At 37.6% G+C, this 20,975-nt stretch overlaps 1 long non-coding RNA gene across 1 annotated transcript in view; it reads right to left on the bottom strand.

Moving 5' to 3' along the window:
* The window catches only part of LOC149126306 (uncharacterized), a 125,131-nt gene that overhangs the window by 29,032 nt on the left and 75,124 nt on the right, over positions 1-20,975 (bottom strand). Inside the window, exon 2 of the long non-coding RNA XR_016234950.1 lies at positions 10,541-10,585. This is a non-coding gene — a long non-coding RNA (uncharacterized LOC149126306). The remainder of the gene's footprint in view (positions 1-10,540; positions 10,586-20,975) is intronic.

Here is a 20,975-nt window from a genome sequence, read left to right as displayed (position 1 = left end):
AAAATAAAAATGTTACAAAATAGGCATGGTTATTGCTTGAATGAATACTGTTACCAGAAAAGTAAAGGGTCCTTGTCTTCACGCAAGAAAGGATTCAGGCGTGAGACAGAGAGTAGTGGAAAGCAAAATAGCAAGGTTTATTAGGGTAGGGACATCCGTAAGAATGGATGGGCACCTCTCCAGACAGGACCTGAGAGAGAATGCACAGTTTACATTTAGGCTGGGAATTTTTAAGGGGATAGGTCTTGCCTTCCCACTTCTCCTTCTCTCCTCCTGAACAAAGGACTTGTTGGATGTAAATATGAAAAATTCCTTTCTGAGTTATCAGACAGGGGAAGCCTGGCTGGCATCCCGCCCTGCTTTAGAGGAAGGATGGTTATTGGGTAGAAGGGGCAGGACCCCCTGGAAGGTCAGGATCCAGCAGGGTGTTTGAAGTGCAGATACTGGGCTGCACCTGGAGGGTTATTGGGATGACTTTGAGATGCGGATGCTAGATCTAGATGTCAATTCCTTATGCCTTTGTCACACACACATAAGCTCATTTCTGACTTCCTACCTAAAAAATACTATAGGTACTAATTAAGAAACTTAAGGTTAAATTATTAGATAGGTTATGGAGAAGTTGGTGTTTAAAATATAAAATGGAGAGGTGCCAAGGTGGCAGAATAAGAAGGGAGCTTACTGCTTTAGTCTGGAGGGAGATAGTTTTTAAAAAGTGGGGAGTATGAAATCTCAGGGAAGAGTTAGGGAGAAAACTCCAGTGGAAACTCCACACAAGTTACAGAGACAATATATATCTATGTGGAGGGTGTAGATACACAGCATGGACATGGACACAACACAGGACCCCAGCAACTGAGTACCAGCTTTGAAGAGTGAAGTGAGACCAGACTGCAAAAGCCCAAGCCACAGGCAATAAAGCTGTGGGGAAAGCCTGATGTGAGTCTGGCTTGGAGCCCTAAAAGGGACAGTGTACCTGCTAACCTAGAGGGGAAAAAAGGACATATTTCTCTCTCTCTGATCAGCTGACAATGGTATCATGTAACTAGTTGAGAAGGCAGGTGCAATTTTGGACATACCTAACAGCTGCACCAGCTTGTATCCATGTACCAAGTAACCAGCCAAGAGGAGATGCCTGAACTGGCTGGGAGAATTGACAAGTGGCTAGGCATCCTTGACTAAGAGAGCCTTGCATGATGGGACTGTGAAAATACTGTGGTTGTGTTAGAAGGCACAGGGTGTGGCTGGGTCACTGGGCAGTCATTGTGGGTGGCTCCAGGTACTGGAGACTCACTGATAGCCTGGGGAAGGTCATTGCTGCAGAATCCATGCTCACAATGAGGACTGAATAGAGCCTTTCTGTGATTCTAAATGAATATTACACCCAATGAGGCTAGCACCTGGGCATTGATCACCTTGTATGACAGGATGTGAGTGTGAGACTACACCAACAGAGCTCATCAAACCTTCTGATCTGATAAAAAAAAAAAAAGATATATAGAGAGAGATTTATGATGCCCAACTTAGGTGTCACCATGGATACTACCCTCATGCTGGAGCACTGACCAGAGCTCCCTGGCTACTCCAAGAACTTGCCACTGAGTACTCACGGAAAGAGTTGATACTAAACTAAGCCACAGAGGCATACTCCAAAGATAAAAGCCATCAGAAAGGGGGAAAAAGAAAAACAACTATCTTCACAAATGCATAAAAATAAACACAGAAATTCAAAAAACAAGAAAAAGGAAGATAATATGATGCCCCAAAAGGAACACAACATCACTTCAATACTAGAATGTGAAGACGAAGAGATTGAAGAAATGTCAGAAACAGCATTCAAAAAATTGATCATGGGATTACTTAGAAATAATCAGAAGCAAATACATGAATTAAAAAAATCCATGAATGAAAATTTTCCCATGAAATCAAGATTTTAAAGAGAAATCAAAATGAAATATTGTAAATGAAGAACTCAATATATCAAATAAAAAATGTGGTGGAAAGCCTTAATGCACTTGATGAGTCAGAAGAAAGAATATCCAAGTTAGAAGACAAATCTCTGGAAAATTACAGTCAGATTAAAAAAAAAAAGAAATGAGAAAACTAAAAACCAGTTCTGGAGATATTTAGGATATTATCAAATGACTCAACAAGCAGGTTTTAGGAGTTCCTGAAGGGATGGGAAGAATGAATTAAAGGCCTTTTCAGTGAAATAATTACAAAACATTTCCCTAATTTGGAGAAAGAAAGGAATAACCAAGTATAGGAGACACATAGAATTCCTAATAGATATGTCCAGAAAAAATCTTCACCATGACACATCATAGTCAAACTCTCCACAATAAAACATAGAAAAAGAAATGCATAAGAGAAATCTCAGATTACTTTCAGAGGATCTTAAAATAGACTCACAGCAGACTTCTCATCAGCAACCCTACAGGCTGGGAGATAATGGTGAGATATATGCCAAATCTTAAGAGAGAGAGAAAAAAAAAACTGTCAACCCAGAATACTGTGCCCTGCGAAGTTCTCAGTTAAGAATGAAAGCAAAATAAATATATTCCATAATAAACAGAAATTGAAGGAATTTGAAATCACTTATCCAACCTTACAAAAGGTGCTTAAGAATGTGCTAAACACAGAAACATAGAGCATGGTCATCACTATGAAAGAATGTGAGGGTAGAAAATCTCCTAGTAAAAATACAAAGGAAATCCAAAGTAAACAATAGGAATATTTATGGGAAAATGACAGAGCCAAGTCATTACTTAGCAATAGTCACCATGAATGTAAATGGCCTCAACTCTCCAGTTTAAAGTATAGACTTACCGAATGAATTAAAAAACAAGACCCACCTATTTCTGCCTACAAGAAACAAATCTCAAGAACTAAGATACCTGCAGACTGAAAGTTAAAGGATGGAAAAAGAGATTCCATGCTAACAGAAACCAAAAGAGAACTGTTACAGCCCTTCCTAATATCAACCAAAATAGATTTTAACACAAACACTACTAAAAAAAATCAAACAAGGGCACTATGTAATGATTAAGGAATCAATTCAACAGGAAGATGTGACTATAATAAGCATATATGCACCCAATTACAGGGCACCGGTCTATTTAAAAGACATGTTAACAGACCTAAAAGAAAACACAGACTCTAATACAATAGTACTGGGGGACTTCAACACCCCACTTTCAGCAATGGACAGATCAACTAGACAGAAAATCAGCAAGAAAACAACAAAACTAATCAACATGGTATGAGCTGCATTTGTTCTGAAAGGAGGAGCGTGGTGGGGGCAAGAGGCATGGAGTCACCACACAGACCCTGGGAGCCAGGTGAAAGCAGACCAGAGGCAGGCAGCCTGCAGACTCGTTTATTTTAGTTGGTACAGCAACTTATATAGCCAAGGCAGCCAATCCAGTCAAGGGACGATCTATGCCCTAAACAATCACAGCCTGTTGCCAGGCAGTTTCTGAAGCCATCTAATCACAGCCTGTTGCCAGGCATTTTCCCTTGCCATTGGCCATCTCGGCAATGGACTTCTCATTCCACCACAATGATAGACCAAATGGACCTACAGGATACCTACAGAGCTTTTCATCCTAATGATGCAGAATACACATTCTTCTCACCAGTACATGGAACTATCTCTAGAATAGACCACATGTAATGCCATAAAGCAAGTTTCTGCAAATTAAAAACAAAAAAAAACAAAAACAAACAAACAAAAAAACATTGGTTGAACTCTGTAATTAACACAAAATTATTCTTAGGTGTTTAAATTTTAACTGAAAAGTGATCCCTGTTAGGAATTTGGAAAACATTATGCTGAGTGAAATAAGCCAATCCCAAAGGGACAAATACCACTTGTTCTCCCTGATAGGTGACAACTAACTCAGCACCAAAAGGAAACCTCTTAAAGTGAAATGAACACTATGAGAAACGGTGACTTGATCAGCCCTCACCCTGACTGTTGATGAGCAACTTAATATGTTATCCCTCTTAGTATTTTTTTGTTTGTTCTACTTAATACTTTTGGTTGAATACTGTAATCAATACACAATTCTTCTTAAGTGCTGAAACTTAACTGAAAAGTGATCACTGTTAAATATAAGAGTGGGAATAAGAGAGGGAAGAGATGTGCAATTCAGGACATGCTCAAGCTGACTTACCTCAAATGGTAGAGTTAGAAACATACCAGGGGATTCCAATTCAATCCCATCGAGGTGGCATGTACCAATGCCATCTCCCTAGTCCCAGTGATCAATTTCTGTTCACAATTGATCATAATGATAGGACTAAGAACCAAAGGGATCACATAAACAAGAATAGTGTCTGCAAATACTAGCTGATAGAATAAAAAAGGAGAGAATGATCCAACATGGGAAGCGAGATACTCAGCAGACCCATAGAATGGCAGATGTCCTAAACAGCACTCTGGCCTCAGAATCAGCCCTTAAGGCATGCAGATCCAGATGAAAAGCCCATAAGAGTATTTCAGGCATGGAAAGCCAAGACACTCTGGGGAAAAAAAAAAAAACTAAATGAAAGATCTCCGCGAGTGAGATCCCAGTGGAAAGAACGGGTCATCAAAGAAGGAGGTACCTTTCTCTGAAGGGAGGAGAGAACTTCCACTTTGACCATGGCCTTGTCTAAATATGATCAGAGTCAGTGAACTCAGGGGGCTTCCTTAGCCTTGGAAACTCATGACAAGAGCATAGGGTGATTACTGATGCCATAAACAAGAGTGTCAATTTGTTAAGTCAACAACAGGAGTCACTGTGCTCTTACTCCTCATGTAGGATCTTTGTCCTTAGTGTGCTGTACATTGAGATTTAATGCTATAACTAGTACTCAAACAATATTTTTCACTTTATGTTTCTGTGTGGGAGCAAACTGTTGAAATCTTTACTTAATGTATGCTAAACTGATCTTCTGTATATAAAGAGAATAGAAAATGAATCTTGATGTGAATGGAAGGGGAGAGGGAGTGGGAAAGGGGAGGGTTGCGGGTTGGAGGGACGTTATGGGGGGGAAGCCATTGTAATCCATAAGCTGTACTTTGGAAATTTATATTCATTAAATAAAAGTTAAAAAAAAGAAAAAAATCATATAATGTATCTTCTCTGGAAAGGAATTAAGATGAAAAAACAATACATCAAAACTATGGGATACAGTAAAAGCAGTGTTAAAGCAGTTTTTATCAATTGGTGCCTACATGAAAAAAGTAGAAAGGCACTAAATAAATGAGATATCAATGCATCTCAAGGACCTAAATAAACAACAGAAAACCAAATCCAAAATTAGTAAGAGAAAAGAAATTATTAAAATTAGAGAAGAAACAAAATTGAAACCAAAAAACAATACAAAAGATCAGTGAAACAAAGAGCTGTTTTTATGGAAAAATACACCAAATCAATACATCATTGGCCCAACTAACCAAAAAAAAGAGAAAAAAGTCCCAAATCAATAAAATTAGAGAAGAAAAGGAAATAGAACAGCAGATAGCACAGAAATAAAAAGAATCATCAATCATTACTACAGAGACTTCAATGCAAACAAATCGGGAAACCTAGAAAAAAATGAATAGATTGCTAGACACATACAACCTACATAAATAGAGCCATGAAGACAGAGAAAACCTAAACAGACCAATAACCAAGACTGAAACTGAATCAGTAATAAAGACCTTCCCCCAAAAAATCCAAGAACAAGATTGTCCTGATGAATTCTATCAGACAATTAAAGAAGAAATAACTATGATTCTTCTTAAGTTATTCAAAACAATTAAGAGATGAAATCCTCTTAAACTACTTTCATGAATCCAGCATCACCTTAATTCCTAAATCTGAAGGAGATACAAGAAAGAAAGAGAACTACTGACCAATTTCCCTGATGAACATAGATGTAAAATCCCCAACAAAACACCAGCCAATCAAATCAAACAACATATCAGAACTATCATTCACCCAGACCAAGTGGGATTTATACCTGTTATGCAGGGATGGTTCAACAGTAGCAAATCAGTAAAGCAATACATCACATTAACAAATTGAAAAAAAAATCCTAGGATTATCTCAGTAGATGCAGAGAAAGCATGCATATGATAAAATACAGCATCCTTTCATAATGAAAATCTTAAGCAAATTGGGTATAGACTGAAGCTTCCTCAACACAATCAAGGCAATTTATGACAAACACACAGCCAGCATCCTATTGAATGGGTAAAAGTTTGAAACACCCCCACTAAGATCTGGAACCAAAAATGAATGCTCATTCTCTTCTTTGCTATTCAATATAGTCCTGGAAGTTTTAGCTAGAACAATTTGGTAAGAAAAATAAATCAAATGAATCAATTTGGGAAGGAGAAAGTCAATCTACTTCTATTTACAGATGACATGATTCTACATATAGGGGATCCAAAAGACCTCACTAAGAATATATTGGAATTCATAGAAGTTTTGTAAGTGGCAGGATATAAAATTAAAACACACAAAAAAATCAGTAGCCTTTGTATACACAGACAATGCCACAGCTGAGAAAGAACTTTTTTTTTTTTTTTTTTTTTTTTTTTTTTTTTTTGACAGGCAGGAGTGGACAGTGAGAGAGAGAGAGAGAGAGAAAGGTCTTCCTTTTGCCGTTGGTTCACCCTCCAATGGCCGCCGTGGCCGGCGCGCTGCGGCCGGCGCACCGCGCTGATCCGATGGTAGGAGCCAGGAGCCAGGTGCTTTTCCTGGTCTCCCATGGGGTGCAGGGCCCAAGCACCTGGGCCATCCTCCACTGCACTCCCTGACCACAGCAGAGAGCTGGCCTGGAAGAGGGGCAACCGGGACAGAATCCGGCGCCCCGACCGGGACTAGAACCCGGTGTGCTGGCGCCGCAAGGCGGAGGATTAGCCTAGTGAGCCGCGGCGCCAGCCCTGAGAAAGAACTTCTAAGATCAAGCCAATTCACAATAGCTACAAAAATTAAATACCACAGCATAAATATAACCAAGGACATCAAAGATCTCTAGGATGAAAATTATAAAACATTAAAGAAAGAAATCGAAGAAGACACACAAAAATGGAAAGACTTTACATGTTCATATATTGGAAAAAAACATAAAAATGTCTGTACTACTAAGAGTAATGTACAGATTCAATGCAATCCCAATCAAAATGCCAATGATATTCTTCAAAGATCTAGAAGAAACAATCCTGAAATTCACTGGAAATATAGGAGACCCCAAATAGCTAAAGCAGTCTTATACAACAAAAACAAATCCTAAGGCACCACAATACCAAATTTCAAGACATACTACAAGGCAGTTATCAAAACAGCCTGGTACTGGAACAAAAACAGATGGCTAGAACAATGAAACAGAAGACAAACTACAAAAATCAATTCATGCATCTACAACCAACTTATTTTTGACAAAGGAGCTAAAATCAATCCCTGGAGCAACGATTTTTCCTTCAAGAAATGGTGCTGGAAAACTGGATCTCCAAAAGCTAATGTATGAAGCAATTATCCCTACCTTACACCTTACACAAAAATCTGCTCAAAATGGATCAAATACATAAATCTACAACCTGATAAAATCAAATTATTAGAAAACATTAGGGAAACTCTGCAAGACATTGGTACATACACAGACTTCTTGAAAAACCCCTGACACACATATGCACAGACATCAAAGCCAAAATTGACAAGTGATATTACATCAAATTGAGAAGCTTCTGCACTGCAACAAAACACTCGGCAAAGTGAAGAGGCAACTTATACAATCAAAGAAATTATTTGCCAACTCTACAATTGATAAAGGATTAATATCCAGAATCTATAAAGAGCTCAAGAAACTTAACAACAACAAAACAACCAATCCAATTAAGAAATTGACAAAGGACTTAAACAGACATTTTTCAAAAGAGGAAATAGATCTTCATAAAAACTAAGAATGGGAATAGGAAAGGAAAGATGAAGGGTGAGAGTGTTGGTGGGAGGTGATGTGGGGTGGGAAGAATCTCTGTGTTCCTAAAGTTATATTTAAGAAATGCATGAAGTTCTGGGCCAGCGCCGCGGCTCACTAGGCTAATCCTCTGCCTAGCAGTGCCGGCACACCGGGTTCTAGTCCCGGTTGGGGCGCTGGATTCTGTCCCGGTTGCCTCTCTTCCAGGCCAGCTCTCTGCTGTGGCCAGGGAGTGCAGTGGAGGATGGCCCAGGTGCTTGGGTCCTGCACCCCATGGGAGACCAGGAAAAGCACCTGGCTCCTGGCTCCTGCCATCGGATCAGCGCAGTGCACCGGCTGCAGCGCGCCGGCCGCGGCGGCCAATTGAGGGTATACCAACGGCAAAGGACGACCTTTCTCTCTGTCTCTCTCTCTCACTGTCCACTCTGCCTATCTAAAAATAATAAAAAAAGAGAAATGCATGAAGTTCTTATACCTTGAATAAAAGGTTTCTGTGAAAGATAAATAAATAAATAGGAATTGAAGGATAGAGAAAATGAAGGAATATCTTCTAAAGCAATAACCACAATACACAAAAACACAGAATGAGAAAGTAAAACCACACAGAGAGAAAGCAAAAAGAACATTTAGAGAGAAACAAATATACATGATTAGAGCTGAGTATTCTGAATAACATGTGGCCAATATTCTGGTGTAATGTGTGCTTCATTTTGAAGGGAAATAATAATGATTGAATTCAGGATTTCTTAAAATAATTCTTTGGGTTGGGTACTAGATGCTGTTCATCTACCAATCAAGTACATGAGTTGGATAAGTTACTTCATCTCTCTTTGCCTCAGTTCTTTCAAATATGGAGTGGCATGATTATTACCTACCATACAAGGCCATTGATATCAAAGGAATCAGTTACTATAAAAGAATACCTGAGGCATCTGACTATTAAAGAGAAAATATTTTTTGCCTCATGGTTTTTGATGTTCAAGTCCAAAGAACATGGTGTAAGTTTTTTTCCAGGGTGTCCCCTGCACCCATAGCTACGTCACATCTGTGTCTATGTATCTCCTTACAAAGCCATAGTGATTCAATCTTATGAGCCTGAACCCAAAATTAATCATGTCCCCAAGGCCCTGTCTCTAAACATCAAAATTGGACTAAGTTGTAACCTCTTAGTACCATTAACAATTCATGGGGATGGGGATAATCTCTTGTATGAACTCAGGGGCCAAATAGCTACACCATGGCACCATTGTGTGGAACAAATTGAATAACCATATAAAACACTTAACAAAATTATCTGGCACATTATAAGTACTCCCGAGATACTAACAAGTTTAAGCAAATGTTATTGTTTTTGTTGGCAGTGCAATGGACATGATTTTTTATAAATGCAGAGGCAACAGTAGTCAAAAGAATACTTCATCAGTAATCACAAATTAATGATTCTGATATAAAGTAGTAGTGATGACTATTATATCTTGTACATAACATTGTTTTAATCTTCTAACTCTGTGGTAATTTATTATGCCAACAATTAGAAACCAATAAAAATAAATATAATAAAATGTGGACAAGATTTGCCAGTCCATCAGTTAAGAAGGTATGGGAAGAATTTTCAGAAACACAACCTGAAAGCTTAGACTGCCTTGAAAGACTATTAATCAGAATGTGAAGGCTAAAGACTGCTGGTGAAGACAGTGAGGAACAAAGAAAAGGAAACATATTTTCTTCGAGAACACTAAATCATCATGAATAAACACTTGGTAGAAATGTGAATATAAAAGATGTTATTGGTAAGAATTAAGGAAAAGAGGAGAAACATGCTATTAGAAATGGAAGGAAATGACATCATTGTTATTTCGTTCCAGACAACTTAGCAGAATTGTTCATGTTCTTTAGTAACGTGGGAAACAGAATTTAAAAAAAAATACGCTTGGAAATTTAGCTGAGGAATTGTTTGGGTAAACTGTTGAAGGGAAAACCAAGTTTCTTTATGTAGTTTATAGTAAAATGTGGGAACAAATTGAACAAAGAAGCGTTATGAAAAAGGCAGCAAGAACATAAAAAATAGGGAGATGCTTAGCCTATTCAAATTGCAAAATATGCTTAAATTAGGAGATTTGGTGTCAAAAAAATGTACTGTGGAGAGAAAGATTTTACTAGTGCCTTTGTAAGATCTAAAGATCAGAGTGTTAAGATATATTAAGACACTCAGAAATCTCTTTTGAAAAGCTTAGGCATAATGGAAATAAGTTGCTGTATTTAAATTTATATTTTATATAGTAAAAAAGTAATGATATTGAAAAAGAGAAAATATATCTAACCAGAGGAACAATATATAAAGAACTGTACAATAAGGAAATAAGTGAGGTGGCATAGATGGTACAATATAGAAAAGGTAGTATGAAAACACATTGAAGAGAGAATGCTCAATACAGAAGTTTCAAAAATAAAAAAAGACTAGGCATGTCACCCATGACTTAGGCATCTCAGTAGAAATGATAAATGGAGATGACATTATTTATGAAAACCTTGTTCAGCAGTCACCTGCCCAAAGGAATCCCTATGAGATACACAGGAGACTCACCGATTCCAGGGAATTTTATAGCATCATCTTTTATGCCTCCTTCAACTGAAAAAGACAGAGGAAGACAAAACAGATTCTCAAAATTTTGTATTCAGAAAGAGGCTTACAAAACTATCAGGTGCAAACATATGCTTGCTCTTCATGAAAGAAGTATAAGTCCAAGGGCAGAGCCACAAAACACTGAGCATTACTCTCAGTTCTTGAAACCTAATGTTTGCCAGACTGGAGTTTAAAATTTCTTGAGACCTGTGGCTGTTGTTTTACTTTCATTCTTATTTTCAATTGAGAATGTCTGCATTTGGTATTTTATGCAAACACCATCATTGTATCCTTTGACATAGAAAGCTTGTCTTCTATTATCACAGATCTACAAATGGAGAGGAAATTTTCCATCAGATGAATCATACAGGAGTCACACTCATTCCTGATACAAATGCTTTATAATATGGAATTTGAGACTTTTCTGTTGGTAAGATCTAGACAACATGTTGAACTTGTGTTGAAGATGTAATGGGTTGAGATCTTTTGAGATGTTGGCATGGAGTACATGCTTTTTACAAGTGGTACCAATAGGAACATTTGGAAATTAGGTGGTGGACTTTGGTATGTATAATAATGTCTTCCCCCAGTAATATCTGTGTCCTATTAATATGTTACCATACATAGTAAAAAGAACTTTAGAAGTGTGATTAGTCATCAAGATACAGATGTTATTCTGAATTATTTGGATAAATCCACAGGGACTCTTATATAAGTGAAAGAAGGAGGCACTAGTATGAGGATAGGAGACAGATTTAAAGAACTTAGCTGCTGGCTTTAAAAGAGGGGATGAGCTATAAGCCAAGAAATCTCAGTGGACTCTAAAAGCTGTAAAACACAAGAAATCTGACTCTACCTTAGAGCTCCCAGAAGGAATGTGGACTTGTGACAGTTCTATTTTAGCCAAGGAGATCCATTTCAGATTTACAACATTTATAACCTTAAGATTTGTGCTGTTTTATGCCACCATATTTGGGACAATTTGTTACAATGGCAATAGAAAATTAAAACCTGGTGAAAATTGAAAGTAGAAAACAATTATGAAAAATCAAAAACATAGTAACTGATGAGATGTTGAGTGGAAACAATGAAGAAGTTACTAATAATGCTCCCATGTCAAGCAGGAAGTAGGAGAGTGATGTCTCCTTTCGAACACAGCTATTAATTAAAATATTTTATTATTTTTAAAAAACCTTCACCATTAATATTACACATCAAAGCTCCACTCTGCTTTATCTCAGGCATAACTATATTAATAAAGGTGTTATCTTGCTTATGCTAATAGCTCATCTTTAAAATGCCAATGAACCTGTGTAAGGATTCACTTCTCTGTTGAAAAATGAGGCCTATAACAGCATGCACATTACCCTCTAACTCTACAAGACAAGGCAGAATAAAATAAACCTTGAAGCGAAGAAAAATTAGAATTTTCATTTACTTTCCAAATGCTTTGTGCTTTTCATCACAAAACAGTTTTAGAAAGAATGTCTCCCTATGTCATGTTGTAGTCAGCCCTACATGATCTTATTTCTCCTTTTTGGGATCACCTTTTCTACTGCAGAGAAGCCAATAGATATCGTTATTAAACTGTTGTGACATACAAACGTAATAGCTTTCTACTTCAACATTGATGAAAATTATGCAATACTTATGCAAAAGGTGAAGCCACATAGAGTCTTACACATGTCATGGTGTTTCTGTTTCTGTAGAATTTGCAGTCTTTTTCCTCTACCTAGCTGTTCCACCAAACTCACTACCCAATGTGTTTCTTTATGGATATTTATCTATCAATTCCAAGTATATTATGCAGAATTATTTTCTATGTTAGAGGCATGGTATACTTTTGACCTGTAGCTAAGTTCATGCTCCTTTCAGTAAGGCAATAAACAGAACAAGGTCTTTCAAATTGTATGTATACACACACACAGTGATATAAACACATACTTACAAACTTAAATGATTATTTAATTTACACTAGGCAGGAAACTTTTGATCTTCAAAAAAGTCTGCATTCCATTTCTTCTTTTTTGTTTATAGACAATAACTGCCTAATTAAGTAATAATCTTGTTTACTTTCCAACTCGGTATGGAGAACTCCTTCTGTGATTAATTGCCAAGACAAACATACCTTAACTATGTTGTTATTTTCAGGTTTATTACATTGAAGTCAGAAAACATATATGGTAAGATTTCAATTGTTTAGACTTATTTTATGGCCTAGTATATGGTCTATCCTACTCTGCAGCTGTGGGATGAAATGTTTTGTAGATATCATTTAGATCCATTTGGTCAATAGTGTAGATTACCTCTGTTGTTTGTAAGATTTTTGGCTAGTTGATCTATCATGATGAAAATGGGGGATACAAGCCATACCTGCTGATAAATTTAGTCAAGGATGTGAAAGAGCTCTACAATGAAAATTACTTGTTAAACATTAAGGAAAGAAATAGAAGGAGATACAAAAAATGGAAAAATCTTGGTGCTGGTGCTGTGGCGCAGTGGGTTAAAGCTCTGGCCTGAAGCACCAGCATCCCATATGGGTGCCTGTTCCAGTACCAGATGCTCCTCTTCCAATTCAGCTCTCTGCTGTGGCCTGGGAAAGCAGTAGAAGATGGCTCCTTTGGGCTCCTGCACCCATGTGAGAGACCCGGAAGAAGCTTCTGGCTCCTAGCTTTGGGTCGGCACAGCTCTGGCCATTGCAGCCATCTGGGGAATGAACCAGTGGATAGAAGACCTATCTCTCGCTGTCTCTACCTCTCTCTCTAACTCTGTCTTGCAAATAAATAAAATAAATCTTAAAAAATTAAAAGGATCACTCTCCCCTTTATTTACTCCATCGGTTAGTGTTAGCAGGTACTAGACTTGTCTATGTGCTCCCTTTGACTCCCAGTCCCTTCACCATGACCAACTGTGAACTGAAACTGATCACCTGGAACAGTGAGATGGCATTGGTACATGCCACCTCGATGGGATTGAATTGGAATCCCCTGGTATGCTTCCAACTCCACCACATGGGAAGTGAGATACTCAGCAGACTCATAGAATGGCAGATGTCCTAAATAGCACTCTGGCCTCAGAATCAGCCCTAAAGGCATTCGGAGCTGGCTGAAAAGCTCATGAGAGTATTTCAGGCATGGAAAGCCAAGACACTCTGGCAAAAGATCTCTGCGAGTGAGATCCCAGTGGAAAGAACAGGCCATCAAAGAAGGAGGTACCTTTCTCTGAAGGGAGGAGAGAACCTCCACTTTGACTATGAGCTTGTCTAAACAAGATAAGAATCGGAGAACTCAGAGGGCTTCCATAGCCTTGGCAGCTCATGACTGGAGCATAGGGAGATTACTGATGCCATAGACAGGAGTGTCAATTGGTAAAGTCAACAACAGGAGTCACTGTGCACTTACTCCTCATGTAGGATCTCTATCCTTAATGTGCTGTACATTGAGATTTAATGCTATAACGAGTACTCAAACAATATATTTCACTTTGTGTTTCTATGGGGGTGCAAACTGTTGAAATCCTTACTTAATGCATACTAAACGGATCCTCTGTAAAAAAAAAAAAAAAAAAAAAAAAAAAAAAAGAAATTATCAATTCCCAACTTGACTCTCACTGGGATTAAACATGACAATAGGTCTGCTCTGATTTCATCATCATTTTTAAAAATCATCTATTATTTTTCACTTTATGTTTCTGTGTGGGAGCAAACTGTTGAAATCCATACTTAATGTATACTAAGCTGATCTTCTGTATATTAAGATAATCGAAAATGAATCTTGATGTGAATGGAAGGGGAGAGGGAGTGGGAAAGGGGAGGGTTGTGGGTGGGAGGGACGGTATGGGGGGAAAGCCATTGTAATCCATAAGTCGTACTTTGGAAATTTATATGCATTAAATAAAAGATTAAAAAAAAATTAAAAGGAAAAATCTTCTACCTTTATGGATTTGAAGAATTAATATCATCAAAATGTCCACACTACTCAAAGCAATTTACAAAATCAATGTGATCCCAATGCAAACACCAAGGAAGCTCTTCTCAGATCTAGAAAAAATGATCCAAAAATTCACATGGAAACAAAAGAGATCCAAATAGTTAAACCAATATTAAGCAATAAAAGCAAATCCAGAGATATCACAATATCAGATTTCAAGACATATTATAAGGAAGCTATAATCAAAACAGCCTGGGACTGGCACACACAAAAAAAGACATGGAAAAATGGAATAGAATGGAAACCCCAGAAATTAATCTATGTATCCACAACCAATTATTCCTTGACAAATAAACTAAAATCACTTTCTGAAGAAAGGGCAGTCTCTTCAACAAATAGTGCTGGGAAAATTGCATTTTTACGTGCAGAAGTATGAAACATTACTCCTATCTTACGCCCTATACAAAAATCAACTTATAATAGATCAAGAATCTAAACCTGAGACCTGAATCCATCAAATTACTACACAAAAACATTAAGGAAACACTGCAAGACATCGGCATAAGCAAACACTTATTGGATAAGATCCCAGAAGTACAGGCAATATAAACCAAAATAGGTAAATGAAATTACATCAAGCTAAGAAGCTTTTGTACTGCAAAGAAAACACTCAATAAAGTGAAGAGGCAACCAACAGAATGAGAGAAAATATCTGCAAACTATGCCACTGAGTGTCTTTCCTTTGTCTACACAGGACTATTGTGAAATCATTGACCATTTTAAACAAAATATTCTATGTTATTCACCGAAAATATTTTCTCAGCAGCACCTTTAATCTTTTTTTAAAAAGATTTTATTTATTTGAGAGGTAGAGTTACAGACAGTGACAGGGAGAGACAGAGAGAAGGGTCTTCCTTTTACTGGTTCACTCCCCAAATGGCCACAAGGGCCAGAAATGCACAGATCCAAAGCCAGGAGCCAGGAGTTTTCCCAATCTCCCACACGGATACAGAGGCCCAAGTACTTGGGCCATCTTCTACTGCTTTCCCAGGCCATAGCAGAGAGCTGAATTGGAAATAGAACAGCTAAGATTCAAACCAGCACCCATGTGGGGTGCTGGCACTACTGGCAGAGGATAAACTGACCCAGCATCTTTACTCTTGAATTGAATAACAATTAAAGAAATCATTAATCTATGCCAAAGCTAAAATAAAACTGAAATTTCGTGATGATGAATTGACACTTAGGTGTGTGTCAAATGGTTTTACAAATAATAGTCAGCCTTTAAAAAATCAATCCATGGGCGTGGGCATTTAGCCCAGCAATTGAGATACCTGGACTGGACCCCCAGCTCTGGCTCCTGATTTCAGTTTCCTAATTATACAGACCATTAGAGGAAGTAATGATAGCTCTGGCTATGTGGGAGAGCTGCACTGCATTTCCACCTCCTGGCTTTTTCCCCACTCAAGTTCTGGCCCCTGGGGTCTTCCTTTCCAGCTCTCTCTCCTTCTCAAATTCATTAATTACTACAAAATCCAATCTTTATTTAAAGTGATATTTTATAAATAATTGGTATTTTCATGACCAGACTGATATTAAATTGTCTGATTTTCATTTGCAGCAAATAGCTACTGCTTGTGATCATAGTTTCATTTTTATGTAATTACTGCAACAGTCATAAATGTAAAAATTTTAACAAAATCACTGATGTCCTATTTTAAATTTTTATTTTTACTCACTATTGCTACTCAATAGTTTAAAATAGAAAGCCAGTATATATAAGAGGAAGCGTTTCAACTTCAAGCAATCTTTTATCTGGTATTTTTCTTCCAATTATTTCTACTGACTACTTCTACAGTCTCACAATATATAATAATTGATTGTTACAGAGCTCACACTTAAATTCCCAACATGGTGGTAATTAGGCTCTGAATAATGCTAAATATACTTAGTTTTTATTCCATTATTAATGAGGCAAACATACTTCAAGAGCATATACAGCTTAGAAACTATACTGATTTCTCAAGTATTTTTCTGGAATACTTTTATAAAGCTAGTTATTTTTCCAACTTATTTTCCATGGCATTTCATTTTTTATTCCCTCTTATTCCATGAAAGTCTGATAAATATTTTGGGAAGAAATTTTCTGGTGCATATGTACATGGGTGTTCGTTTTTCAGTGTGAAAATAAAATTATCAAAACATACAGTTTAAATTTCTGTGTTCTGCTTTATTGAGAGCCCAAATGCCCTATAAGTGATTTTATGTGAATAGTTAATAAGCAAATGGAAAATATAAGAAGAATCAGGGTAACAGAATTCCTTGAGGAAAAACTATACTAACCTTAGAATCATATATGTTTCATCACATTAGGTGAATCTCTCATCTTTGAAACTATTCTGTCTTTTCTATCTCCATGCTTTGGTTCATCCCAACTCAACTTTCTGAAACTTGAGTCATTTTCTCTGTATGTTCCATTTCTCTGTGTGGGGAAATGTCGCCATGGATCCTGGGAGGTAGCAGTGATGGATCAAGTACCTGGATCCTTGCAAACCTCATGGAAGACTCTGATCATGTGCCCAGCTCCTGGCTTTGACTTTTCCCAGATCAGGATGCTGCAGACACTTGAAAAGTGAACTATCAAAAGGTGGATATCACGCTCGCTCACTCGCTCTCTCTCTCTCTCTCCATTTCAGATAAGGACATAATTTTTTTTTAATTCTGCCTATTTGTTGTTTTATGCTGTGTTACCAGTTTGAAGATACTAATTTAGCCATAGAAGGGTTAACTCTAGAAGAGTGAGTAATATGATCATGGACTTATTGAAATATAAAACGTGAATGAAGACATAGCTTAGAAGTAAATGACTATGAGAGGAAAAAAACAAATACAGACACATCTCAAAACCACATTGACTAAATTGGGAACACTGGAAATGTTTCTTTTTATCCTCAAAAAGAAATCAATAACATAATGTCCCATAATAATTTTAAGATACATGCATAGTAGACTTCCAGGCTACACCGAAACATATAGAGGAAAAAATGGAACTTAAACTGAAAGGAAAAGTTTAATGTGAATGCCTGGATGACAGCTTAAAGGTAAATAATTACTATTAGATATGACAAAGCAAGCCTGAAAGAGTATTAAAGCTTCCAAGATTCATCAGATTTTGATGTTATATAACCCTGAGAATATTTATTGGATCTTGGTGTAAAATGTTCATTTAGGAAGCATAATATCCAGTTTAAACCAAACAAAAATTAGAAGTAAATCATATAGATAGTAGAGGACAATATACATGCTGATGTATGTATCTAATTATATCCATTGATGATTAGGCAGAATATAATACGATTCACTATAAATACTATAAACACTAGTAATTATACCCTAAGAACAGCAAAGTGTGTCTCATTTTTTTTCCATGACCGTTTGAGTTCTTTGGCTCCTAGACATGCTCAAGGTTATTCAATACCTGTGACATGAAGAGAAAATTACTTGATCTATCAGCCAGTTTCATTAAAACTATAGTTGCAAAAGTGTTTTATAAATTGAAACATAATATCTATTCTAAAGCCAGTACCCTGCCATGGTATCCAATCCTTAACAATTATTATGAATTAAAGAAATTCATAAGCCATCAGGAAATTGATTTAATCCCAATAACACAAAACAAACAAATCAAAATCTAATCAATTTCAGTTTAAGACATGGTTTAAAATAGGATTAATAGCCTTAGCTTAATAATAATAATAATAATTAATAATCCTTAATGAAGAGCTAACAATACTCAACTTATGGGGTGTTAAAGGATTTATGTGCAGTTCTATAAGAAAAGATAGATATTTCTGACTCAGGAAAAGGCCCGGAGAGGATGCTGAGTAAATGCTACTTCCTTAGCGTACCACCTGCCCTTCACATGTGTACTAAATATTCCATATGTTCTACAATATGCCAAATAGCCTTCTATCCTTGTACAAAAACTATTTCAAAGTAAGCTCTTAAAATATTGAACCATTTCATTCTACGTCTGTACATTGCAGCCAGAGGGCACAAGGTTTCTTTCTGTTACTTGGGATTTGCTTTTTATTTGAGTTGTAAATGGCATGCCAAATTGTTTTACATGCTAGATCCATAATTCAAAGAGGGAAAAGACATTTATTTCCTAGTCAGAGAAATTTGATATGCTCTTCCTGGTTTGGTGATAACTATAATTAATGCCTTCATAGCATTTTCACAGCATTTTCATTTGAAGTGCTTAAAACACATCCACTGAAGTGGAGGACAATTCAATTTTTTTCTTCACATGACTTCACTAATGTAGATATTTACTAGGGTTTAAGATACATTAACTTGGAAAACATGAATCCTAGAACTCTTCACAAGATTGCCAAAGTCATCCTTGTAGAAAAGTCTGATGAAGTCATTTTTAATGTTTTTAGGTTTTGGGAGGATTTTTTCTTATCATCTTTCTACAGCATTTGATGAAGCAACACTCTCAAAGTTTAAAATAGCACTATTCAAAATATAGTCTGTACACCTCTGGGGGTCCCAGGACCCATTCTGAGCATCTGAAAAATCAAAACTACTCTTATTTTCACCCTAAGTCATTAATGGCCCTTCTTGCTGTGCTGGCATTTGTATTGATTGTGCAAAATCAATGGTGGTAAACCTGTTGGTGACTTATGAATCAAAGCAGAGGATTCAAACTTTACCATAATTTTTTGCTATAACATGTCCATAATCAATGAAAGAATAAAGCCATTTTTACTATAATACCCTTTGACCAAGTATTAAAAAAGATCAATTTAATTAAATTCTAAGTCCCAAGTACATGTATTTTTAATATTCTGTGTGACAAAAAGGAAGTATATATTAAGCAATTCAGTTAGATATCAAAGGCAAGCACTTGTGCAATTATGTTGTGAGCTTTTGAATTAGCTTCTTTGTTCATGGACCACAGTTTTTACTTGAAAGAAAAGCTGATAGATAAGCCACAGTTATTCAGACTTGCATAAATGGCAGGCATTTTGTTGAAAAAAAAAAATGTAGTGAACCAGTCCCTTCAATGAAAACAACTAGCAGAATGTGTTGACAATGATAAAATTTGAACTTTTGAGAGAAAATTCAAATATTGGAAAACTTGTGTCTGCCACTGTGAGCTTGACAGTTACCTGATACTTAAGCACTTTTCTGATGAGAATAGTAGTGATATTGATGATTACAAGTTTTTGATATTAAATAAAGAAATATGTCAACATTTAGAAGATCTCCATAACTCAGCAAGCTAATATTTTCCAAATGACCAATGAGAGATGATACAATATCACAGAGGGGTTAAAGATGCATTTCAAGTAGATACTAAGGGATTTTAAAGTAACGGAGTATGTAAAGTTAATTGATAAGGTATAGATTTCACATTGTAACTGTGGGGAGCAAGCTCGGACTAGACTGAGTTACTGGAATTAAGACTTATTCTATGCATCTGCTCTCCCACAATATGGCGCTGGGAGAGGAGAAAACAGCTTCTACCCAGCTGCCTCCAGTTCAACCAATAAACTGTAGGACTTGCTCCTGATTGGAGAGCAGCGTACTCGGCATGTGGGCAGCCGAGTTGGGATTGGTGGATGAGGACTATAAAGGAGGAGAGAGACGACATGCACCAGGAACATCTACGGGGAACATCTATGGGGAACATCTAGCTGAAGGAACACCCGTGCAGCCCCCGAGAAAGCCGGCCGGCGGTGTGCCGCTCCCCTGCGGAAGTGGGGAATGCGGCCAGGGGGAACTGCCCTTCCACGGAGGTGGAAGGGATAGTAGCCAACCCGGGAAGAACCAGCAGCAAACCCGGGGAGGGCCGAGCAGACGAAAGAACAGCGCAGGGTCCTGTGTCGTTCCTCCATGAAGAGGGGGAGCGACATAATGGTGCCGTGACTCGGATATGAAGCCTAGGCAGGGTTTAGTGTCGTTCCCCCATGAAGACGGGGAGCGACATAATGGTGCCGTGACTCGGATAGGAAACCTAGCTCGGATAGGAAACTTAGGACGGATATGAAACTTAGGAGGGAAGAAACGGGAAGAACTGGGAAAATACCGGAGAGAGAGACTAGCAAACAGCCTAGGGAAAAGCCGGACGAAAAGGGTGCCGGAAGAAGCTATTGAAAGCCTAGGCATAGACTCGGATACGGACTACGGGGGGAAGCTGGGAGGAATCTCTAAGGTCGAAAGCGAAAGTGAAAGCTAGAACAAACAGACTCGGACGCGGACTGTGGGGAGAGGCCAGGAGAAATGAGGGAGGAATATCGTTGGAGGAAAGCTTGGGGAAACATACCGGGTAGAGAAAAATGTTAGGGAAATTGAAGCCGCGGGGGGCAGGCCAAGGCGGAAACGAAAGCCACTTTGGGGTTCTCAAGTTAGCCCGGGAATAGGGGGCGAAAAGTTGAAACTAGAAGCTGAAACGTGAG

This window comes from Oryctolagus cuniculus, chromosome 6 (genome assembly GCF_051225735.1).
Source record: "Oryctolagus cuniculus isolate XC-2025 breed Fujian yellow rabbit chromosome 6, ASM5122573v1, whole genome shotgun sequence".
Classification (NCBI taxonomy): domain Eukaryota; kingdom Metazoa; phylum Chordata; class Mammalia; order Lagomorpha; family Leporidae; genus Oryctolagus; species Oryctolagus cuniculus.
The sequence above is the reverse complement of the archived record's forward strand: the minus strand, read 5'-3'. Positions and strand labels throughout refer to the sequence as shown.